Genomic DNA, 11,035 nt, shown 5'->3' on the forward strand with positions numbered 1-11,035 from the left:
GGCCATACCTGTTAATAATACCAATTCACTTTATTTGCCATGTGCAATTTCTTGCACTTTCGCATATCCCATCTTACTTACCAGAAAGGGAGAGAGAAGCGTGGGGTCAGGGGCAGCTATTTGTAGAGCACCGCTAGGAGCAATTGCAGGTTAAGGTCTTTGCTCAAGGGCCCAACCAGGCAACCTTCCAGTTACCCACATGGGCCCTTTAGCCAGTGAGTCTGTATGCTGTTGCGTTTTCTACAATTTGAATGTTGCCTACGTGTGCAAAAGGCAAATAATCTACCGGCCGCTTCAGTTTTGCAGCAAATCCCATGGTTGACGTTACCAAGCCTTCAAGTATTTTTCCAAACATCTATGTCATATGCATTTTTTGGTTTCAGTGATAATTCCGTAAATGATGTGAAAGTGCTACTGTGGACAGACATCGTCTCCATTGAAATGAAAACGTTAGCAGTGTGGACAGTTGAGTGACTTGAAATCCATGACCTTCACTCTCAATTTACTGGGTTGACGCAGGTCCCCGTCATTTTTTTTCCCCCACAAGATGTTGATACGACGGAGCCTACAGACATGCATTTAACAGGCCGAACTGCATTTTAATGCTATCGACAGTCTGATTTGTAAAAACTACCGTTGAGTTCATCTCTAACTTATACTGTTTGGGACGACACAGAGGTTGATTATAATCACTGGTTGTTACACTTATGGGTCGGCAGCCAAGCGATACTAAACTGGAATGTTATTCAGTGAAGGAAAAAATATTTCATCTGTACACCGTTGTAGAGATTTGTGCTAAGGTGCATCCTCGAGAAAGAACCTCCACTTGTCTTTATGACGCTATTGTTGCTACCAGTCGTCCAAGAGGCAGATCGGAAACGATTCCCTGTAGTAAAACAGCTGGGTATTCTACTTGTGGGTATGAAATCTCTCTTGTCCAGTAGGCTCATAGCGGTTCAGGCAGCCTCCAGAAAGTCAGGGCCCTGTGGAGCAAAAGGAAACGTGGCGATGCACAAGGCCGTATCATGTAGCTACAGCAAATGAGGAATTCATTTCAAAAGAAGTGTCTTATTTTCTATTCTGTTCAAAAAAACATTAAAGTGTCCCCACATACAGACTGTGTGGGGTGAAACCCAGTGCTTCTTTTGAAATATATATATATATATGTGTATTTTATTTTATTTTTTTGTCATTTGTATGTTTTGTGCGTTGGTTTACTTGTCTATTTTCATTAAGGTTTATTGTCATTAATATTTCAATATTTATTTATTTCACCATTTATTTATTAAATCTTTGTATTTATTTTGAAAGTCTCTGTTGGTTTGTTTAATTAACAATAAACATTTTCAGATTAAAAATAATATTGACTTTATTTTTTGGGATGGGAGGGGAAAAGTGGGTCAAACCTAACACCTATCAACTTAGCTCTATTTTGGACCCGGTTTGGGCGCTGCCATCCATCATAGCAGTCAGCCTCTTCATCGGAGGAACTTCTTGCTTTAAGATTTCACATTTTACCGTTCCTGAGTACATACAGGTGCTGGTCATAAAATTATAATATCATGACAAAGTTGATTTATTTCAGTAATTCCATTCAAAAAGTGAAACTTGTATATTAGATTCATTCATTACACACAGACTGATGTATTTCAAATGTTTATTTCTGTTAATGTTGATGATTATAGCTGACAACTAATGAAAGTCCCAAATTCAGTATCTCGGAAAATTAGAATATCAATTAAGACCAATGCAAAAAAAGGATTTTTAGAAATGTTGGCCAACTGAAAGGTATGAACATGAAAAGTATGAGCATGTACAGCACTCAATATTTAGTTGGGGCTCCTTTGGCCTGGATTACTGCAGCAATGTGGCGTGGCATGGAGTCGATCAGTCTGTGGCACTGCTCAGGTGTTATGAGAGCCCATGTTGCTCTGATAGTGGCCTTCAGCTCTTCTGAATTGTTGGGTCTGGCGTATTGCAATCTCCTCTTCACAATACCCCATAGATTTTCTATGGGGTTAAGGTCAGGCGAGTTTGCTGGCCAATCAAGAACAGGGATACCATGGTCCTTAAACCAGGTACTGGTAGCTTTGGCACTGTGTGCAGGTGCCAGGTCCTGTTGGAAAATGAAATCTGCATCTCCATAAAGTTCGTCAGCAGCAGGAAGCATGAAGTGCTCTAAAACTTCCTGGTAGACGGCCGCGTTGACCTTGGACCTCAGAAAACACAATGGACCAACACCAGCAGATGACATGTCACCCCAAACCATCACTGACTGTGGAAACTTTACACTGGACCTCACGCAACGTGGATTCTATGCCTCTCCTCTCTTCCTCCAGACTCTGGGACCTTGATTTCCAAAGAAAATGCAAAATTTACTTTCATCAGAAAGCAGCAGTTCAGTCCTTTTTGTCTTTAGCCCAGGCGAGACGCTTCTGACGCTGTCTCTTGTTCAAGAGTGGCTTGACACAAGGAACGTGACAGCTGAAGCCCATGTCTTGCATACGTCTGTGCCTGGTGGTTCTTGAAGCACTGACTCCAGCTGCAGTCCACTCTTTGTGAATCTCCCCCACATTTTTGAATGGGTTTTGTTTCACAATCCTCTCCAGGGTGCGGTTATCCCTATTGCTTGTACACTTTTTTCTACCACATCTTGTCCTTCCCTTCGCCTCTCTATTAATGTGCTTGGACACAGAGCTCTGTGAACAGCCAGCCTCTTTAGCAATGACTTTTTGTGTCTTGCCCTCCTTGTGCGAGGTGTCAATGGTCGTCTTTTGGACAACTGTCAAGTCAGCAGTCTTCCCCATGATTGTGTAGCCTACAGAACTCGACTGAGAGACCATTTAAAGGCTTTTGAGTTAATTAGCTGATTAGAGTGTGGCACCAGGTGTCTTCAATATTGAACCTTTTCACAATATTCTAATTTTCCGAGATACTGAATTTGGGACTTTCATTAGTTGTCAGTTATAATCATCAACATTAAAAGAAATAAACATTTGATTAAACATCAGTCTGTGTGTAATGAATGAATCTAATATACAAGTTTCACTTTTTGAATGGAATTACTGAAATAAATCAACTTTGTCATGATATTCTAATTTTATGACCAGCACCTGTACAACCGATTCAGTCAGAATCCGGACTCCTGTACTTTTGTTATGCTACGGTCTTGTGCCATAATAGCAGCCCTACCACCTGCACTTCAGAACAAGTCGTCCAACCTGAAGCTATGCGTGGTCAGGCCCGGCCACTACTAGGAAAAGCTTGGCTTGCTGATAGAAGAGGTGTTGGCAAGACCAACAGGGGGCACTTACTCCGTGGTCTGAATGTGGATCCCAATGCCCCAGTGCAGTGACAGGGACACGGTGCTGTAGAAATGACGAAAAACTGAGGTCCCGACTGCCCGTCATCATTAAAGATTCCTGGGCATCCCTCATAAAGAACAGCATATATCCCGATGTCCTGGCTAAATTGCTTACCATGGCATGGTCTTTCAGGGCCCCCCTCTGTCTCTAATTGGCTAACTATCTCTCACCCCTTCACCACCTAACAGATAATATGTGGTGACTGTACTGGTGCAAAAATGCCTGCCGTCACATCATCCAGGTGGGAGCTGCACATTAGTGGTGGTTGAATTGGCTCCCCACTCAATACAAAAAGAACTACATAAAGAAGTATTATTAAAATCATTTGAATTCATTTTCTCCATAATCAAGTAACTCGAAATGCCATGTAACCAGTAGGTGGCGCCACTGAGCCCTGAACCCCAGACCAAATAACGCCCAACACAGTCACAGTTCAAATAATGGATTTTTATCCACTACGCTCCTCACACAATAAAGCACAAAACAACAAACCTTTTTCTTCTCCTTATGCCACCCGTTGAGTGTCACCCGCCTTCTCCTAACTCTGACTCCTCAACGTAAGGCAGCGGGCTCCTTTTATGCTGGACCCAGCATGGGCAATTCCAGTTTATTTGGGGTCTTTCCTCCGACAGCGCTCTCTTGCGGCTCCCAGGGACCCTGACAGGATTGCATTTCCTGACTCCAGTTCCCATGAACCCCTGCTGGTGTCCCAGCTGAGATACTTCGAGTGGACCACTGCCACCTAATGTATGAGGGATGGAACTGCTCCTGGTCTCTGGCTTCTGCTCTTTCCATTCAATGGCACCTTCCAGCTTGGCAAGAGGTCATGCCGTCATCCAGCTGGGATGCCCATTTGTCCTCCAAGGCACTCACCCCCCAAAATGACCAGGTGAAAACAACATTTTTTATATATCTGGCAAATAGAAAACTGAAATATAATGGACCTGGAGTCTTTACTTAGTTAGCTGAAGCCCCTTTGGCAGTAATTACAGTCTGCTTGGCTTTGATGCAGCAAGCCTTGTGTTAAAAGCAGTGTTAATGTCCGTGATGCACCATCTGTTAGAGTGACAAATGTAATGCTTTTTATTACTACAAGTGTTTGTGATGTGCTGTCTGTTTTTAATGACAGAGATATAGAAAATGGATGGACACACAGACACTTTCCTTGATATGTTTGTGAACCAGGGAAGACCTCCCCTGACAGCACCCCTTTGCAGCATCCAGAGACCCCAACAGAGTTGCATTTCTGGATTCCACTTCCCATGAACCCCTGCAGGTTTCCAGTCTGGGGTTGTCTCTAGCAGACCACTGCCACCACTGTATAGAGCAGCGTTTCTCAATCTTTAAGTATTTGCAACCTGAGTTTTCGTAACAGTTTTAATCGTGCCCCCCTATCGTTTTTTTGAAACCCTAATAAAATGTATTCCTATATTTTTTGCTGCCGATACACCACTACAAGTTTAAAATGTTCTTACGAATAGTGAAATTACGCCACATATGGCAACAATCGTGCCTCCTTTTTTGTTACTTTGTGCCCCCCGCCGCACAGTTTGAGAACCACTGGTATAGGGGATGGAACTGCTCCTGGCCTCTGGCTTCTGGTTGTCCATCTCCGGGACTCCTTCTAACTTGGCAAGAGGTCATGACTGTCATCTAGCTGAGATTCCCGTCTGTCCTCCATGGCATTCACAACCCCAAAATGACCAAGTGAAAGCAGGATTTTTTTAAGTTTTGCAAATTAATTAAAAATAAAAAATAGAAATTTGACATTGATGCAAGTATTCTGAGCCTTGACTCAAGCCACTTTCGCAGTAATTACAGCCTGCTTGGCTTTGATGCCACAAGCCTTGTGTTAAATTTTAAGATGCACCATCTGTTGGAATGCCAATAGCAGTGCATTTTATTGTTACAAGTGTTTGTGATGTGCCATCTGTTGGAATGACGAGGACAGAGAAAATGGATGGACACGCAGATGCTTATCCTTTGATCAAGGTGAATTTAATTACTTTTTTCATTTATTTATTTCAGTGAGAATAATGTGGCCAGAGTTGCCAGATCTTGCTCTTTTTTGAAAGCGATCTGGCAGTGTATGGTTTATTCGGCTATTTGTAATGTGCAGTAGGCAACCCGTCCCGTCACCTTTCATTCATCCACCGGTCTTGTAGCGTGCTTTAAACACTGAGAAGGACCCCCCACTCCCACCTACTTTTTGACTTTATATTGTGTATTATGTTTCAAAGGGATCTGAATATGGAGTGGGGTGTCACAGGCCTCACAATAAGGAGAAGAGGATTTGCCTGCGTGGAGTTTCCATTTTCTCCCTGTGCACGTGTTTCCTTCAAAGATATGCAGTTTGGGTGAACTGCCATTGCTTAATTGGCCCATGTGTGTGCACCATATGAGGGGCTGGCACCCAGTCCAGGTGTCATTCATGCCTTGAGCCCCTTGATTGCTGGGATAGGCTTTAGCGACCTCTCAACCCGGCTCTGAATAAAAAGGTTAGGAAGATGGATGGATGGGTAAACATTGTTTGTTTAAATGACTTGTTCAGGGTCACACAGTGCTCCGAGTGCAAGGGCTGAGTTGACAACCTTGGTGTTTAAAGACCCAAGCAATGGCCACATCTGCCTGCCAGGTGCAAATGGTTCACTTGAGAAAAAAACGTTCATTTACACAATAAGGCAATGATTGGCGTCGTTAAAGAAATAAAATAAAAATCAGACGGTAGTTTTATGTAGGCAAGCAGGGATTCTTTTATCTAATCCCACCTATTTAGGTGTTTTGCTAACTTTTTTTTTTTTCTTTTTCAATTAAACAATTCCGGGTAAGAGGTGCGATTTATTTTGTCAGCGGCACGTCTTTTACACACGATGGTTCATTTACTAAGTTCAACTTGCACCTCAGACAGTTTGATAGTTCTTTGTATTCTTCCCTAGCCTGGGGGAGCAATCTTAAAATGTAGATGTGAAAGTAAGCCGTGAAATTACTGGCCAATTTGAGCTCATCTCGCTGGCAGCCACACACCTGCACTCCCTCCGAGACACCTGGCGGCATCACAAACGAAGGGGGGAGTGGGAGAAGGGGGGGGGGGGGGAGAGAGGAATGGAGAAAAAACTACCAACCCCGCACGGAAACGCACACTGGCTGGGCATCAGCCTGCCTCAAACGGAGACCCAACTGGATCTAAATCCAGAGTCAAGGGCGTGACCGTGCGGGAGTGCGCGCCCCGGTGAGCGGCTGACAGCGCTCGCGCCCGCGCCCGCGGAGTCCCGTACTGGTAGTGAATGTGACGTCACAACGCCTTAGTGTTCATCCCTGGCGCGGCGAGCTGCAGGCAGAGGGACCTGAAGCGAAGTTTTAATTGTGCGCTGTCATCTCGGCAATGAAAGATTATCTGATGGTTCAAGAACCAGAACTTTGAGTACTGACAGAGATATTCAAAGGAAAGTTTGAACGGGTAGGTCAAAAATCATACACACAGTTTTAGGAAACGCAGTTCGTTTGCTCAAGCCATGGGCCAATAGAAAAAAAGTACAGAAAACTTTAGTTTAACTCACTTTGTTTTTAATTTCAAATTAATTCGTAATAGTACGCCAATGTTTACAGTGAACGCTGCTAAACACTCCTAAACGTACTTCGTTAATGTATGTCGTAAAATTTAATCTTTAATTAGTGTCTTATTTTGCAAACAAATCGTTCAGACTCCCAAATCCTTATGAACATGTGCATTTATGATACTGTCAATCCATTTTCCCGTGCACAAATAAGACAAAATTACATTCACCAAAAGCAATAAAATAGCACACAAGATCGATGTTGAAATTTGCCTATAACTTTTAATTAATCCGGGGTTTGTAAAGCAATTTCTGGTTTTCAAAAATGCAAAATGTATATTGAAAAAGTACAACGCAAATATGATAATAACTTGTTAATTAAAGTCAAATGTTATGTTGTAAGAAAACCAGTATATCTAATTAATTTTTTTCTTATAAAAACATTTGTGTAAACCTCACATCAAAGTAATTTAACGGCTTTCTAGTGCTTTAAATATCCATTACCAATTTTGTCTTCAGATAAGAAAACAATGCAGGATAGTATGTATGTGTGTGTATATATATATATATATATATATATATATATATATATCGTTATTCAGGCAATAGTCGGTCTAGTAGTCCTCCATTGAGTGAGCCTCGGAACTGTTCGTGACAAAGGAGAAATGGTTAACAACAGCGCCTCCTCTCTACTGTACCATGTCAAAAGTGCATCTGAAAAATCATTGCATTTTTTGGCTTAAAAATTATATTTGTAATAAATCTAAATGTGCAAAATACTAAAAGTACAAAGTTGGAAATTAAAAATGATATAAATAATGATAATAATCATATGAACAGCACACTGCACATGTGCAAGTAACACGAGCATCACTTTCAGATTCACGGACCGTTTTAATTTCACTAACTGAAGACAGATTCACTTCTTCGTCATCACGGTTGATGACAGGTGTTTCTTACGAGATGCTATTATGAGGCTAGGACAAGATGGCCTACACTGTTACCCGGGTAACGCTCACGTCTGACGCTTATGTAAGACACGCCAATACCGTTGTCCAAGTAACACTTGGCATTAACGCTTTTGGTGCTTTAACAGCCCAAGTAAACCTCCGGTCTGTCTTATGCAAGTTGTCTGAGTAACATTCGGGACTAACACTTTTAGCACTGTTTTTACAGCCAGAGTGAGACTCAGGTCTAACGCTAAGGAGTATCCCCAAAAGACACCTGTGAGACACAATATTTATTTGTGTATTTTATATGTGCTAGGGGGTTCCCCCAAGCTCGCTTTGCTCACCAACCCCACTGGCCTGTGTCACTTCGTGTTTTCTGCCTCGTGTTGTGAAGAGGGGGGCTGAACGCATCCCAAGGAGACGCGGTCGCTCCTCTGAAACCCCCTCTTAAACGGTGATACAATGGGAAACAACTACAGATTTTTTTTTTAAGTATGTGTGTATATTAATTTATTTACTTATTTATGTACCTACTAGGGGGTTCACCCCCTGCCTGCTTCGCTCACCAACCCCTCTGGCCTGCGCTACATGCCAGCTACTTTGCATCTCTGCCGCTTGCGTTGTGAAGAGGGGGGCTGAACGCACCCCAAGGAGATGTGGTCGCTCCTCCGAAACCCCCTCTTAAACGGCGATACAATGGGAAGCAAATACGGTTTTGTTTTTACCTCCTCTTTGCTCGATCAGCTGGCTGGGTTGCTGCTACTGCCGTGCTGTTTGATCTGCATCTCGCATGGCGCTTCGAACATTTAAAAGCCTGTACAGCAGCTGTCCTACTCTTTGACATTTATTTCCGGCCCCAGGCGTGGTTAAATCTCTTGGCACAATGTCTCATCTCGCGGGACGGGAGTTCTTGATATTTTTTAAGTTTATAATTTAAAAAAGGAAAAAGAATCTGAAAATCTACCAACATCACATTAAAGTTTGATTAATTCTGAAAAGAATGATACCAAACATATATATGTAGGTTTTAAAATAAGCCAGATTTAAAGAGTGACAAAAAACGTGGCAAAAAATCGTTGCACTTTTAGGCTTTGGATTTTATATATAGAGGGTAGATTATATATGTGTATACGGTGAATTTGGTTTCTCTGTGTGCTAAGAGATCCATTTAAAATGAAAAACCAACGCATGGTGTCTGGGTATAAAAATGCAAACTCCTCTGAGGGAAGGAATGCACTGAAAGGTAATCATTTAAACTGAAAATGGAGGAGCAGGGGCAAATAAAGAAAGTAACACAGAGCTCACTCATAACTCTTTCATTAATTGAGCTTTAAACAAAACTAAGGTTTGAATCATGACAGTAACTACTTTGTTCAATTATTATTGATTTTTTTTATCATAAACTGCATTTTCTTGATGTTTACAGGTAATGAACATTTATTTTTTAATATGACTTTGATACATGCAAGCGCCTAGAAAATGCAGTTTATTATTATTATTATTATTACTCATTTACCGTATATACCCACGTATAAGTTACGTCTTGAAACCCGAAAAATCAATCATAAAATCAGATCCCGACTTATACGCCCGTTCAAAAATGTGACACTTAATTTTACTTTACATCTTCTTCCCTCCTCCAATCTCACACCAGTTTCTCAGACACATCGAATTTTGTTGCAGCAGTGCAGTTACCAATTTCTTTTGCCACTTCAACGACTTTTAATTTAAACCAGCTTCATATTTTCTTCTGATCGAACGCTCCATCGTAGATAAGGGATGCTCTTATGATAAAGGTGTATGAGGGTACGAGGTACAAAAAACACAAATCAGTGCAAATGTTGCTTCAGAATAGTTCAGGTATCACCGTGTAGTCACGTAGGCACAATAGAGAGAGAGAGAGAGAGGTTAGGAGCACATGTTGATACAGCGCATTGCCACACCCACGTAGTTAAATAAGGCCGTGTGCTCCGTGGTGACTCTCTCAGGTGGGCGTTAGCATATCATATTCTCTTGGGCCAATAGCGTGAGTTTTCCGCATTCGACTTATACGACCGACATTATAAAATACCAGAAATTATACGATAAAATCAAGTCCCGACTTATCCACAGGAGAACTTATCCATGAGTATATACGGTATTCAAGGTCACATTAAAAATGAATGTTCATTACATGCAAGCATCTAGAAAATGCAGTTTATTATTATTACTAGACATTAAGCCCGTTACAATAACGGGCACTAGAACAGTAGTCCATAAACATTAGTAGGAACAGCGTATATTAAATGGCAAGGGTCCTTTTACCTCAGTAAATTTTTTACGTAAAATGCCTGTAATTTTTCTCTGACAGTAATACTGGCTTTGCTGTCTGTAATATGCGTTTAATTTTCTGTCACAACAGTGGGCAATCAGCAGATTCTCCCCTGCAACTGATGTAATGTGCGTGAAAATAAATCTACTTTTAAAAGTCATCGTATTATAATATCATGAAAATTCGTATATTTACGAAAACCCCTTCAACGACTGACACTTTACACTTTCCCAGGCCAAGCTTCTTAATCGCAAATCTGACATCCTCAGAGTGAACACTTGCACAACAATGGGGAAGCTGGTCTCCGCGTCTCAGTACCCGATTGGATTTTTCGTGTTTTCTGTTTTAGGTCTTACCTCATTTACCGAAATCTGATTGGATCTGCCGCGCGATATTTTATAGGTCCCGCCCTCTCTGTCTTGTGTGACGCGTCAGGCGGCCTTTGAAGCATCGCACCGTGATCCGCGCATGCGCACTTCACCAGAAGACACACACACACGGACACTGGACGCACACAGGGGTTTTATTAAAGAGGATTACTCATTTACCGTATATACTTGCGTATAAGTCGGATCTTGAAACCTGAAAATCTATCATAAAGTCAGACCCCGATTTATACGCCCGTTCAAAAATGTGACACTTAATTTTACTTTACATCTTCTTCCCTCCTCCAATCTCGCACCAGTTTCTCAGACACATCGAATTTTGTTGCAGCAGCGCAGTTACCAATTTCTTTCGCCACTTCAACGACTTTTAATTTAAAACCAGCTTCATATTTTCATCTGATCGAACGCTCCATCGTAGATAAGGGATGCTCTTACGATAAAGGTGTATGAGATACAAAAAACACAAATC

Source organism: Erpetoichthys calabaricus, chromosome 10 (genome assembly GCF_900747795.2).
Source record: "Erpetoichthys calabaricus chromosome 10, fErpCal1.3, whole genome shotgun sequence".
In the NCBI taxonomy this organism is placed as follows: Eukaryota; Metazoa; Chordata; class Cladistia; order Polypteriformes; family Polypteridae; genus Erpetoichthys; species Erpetoichthys calabaricus.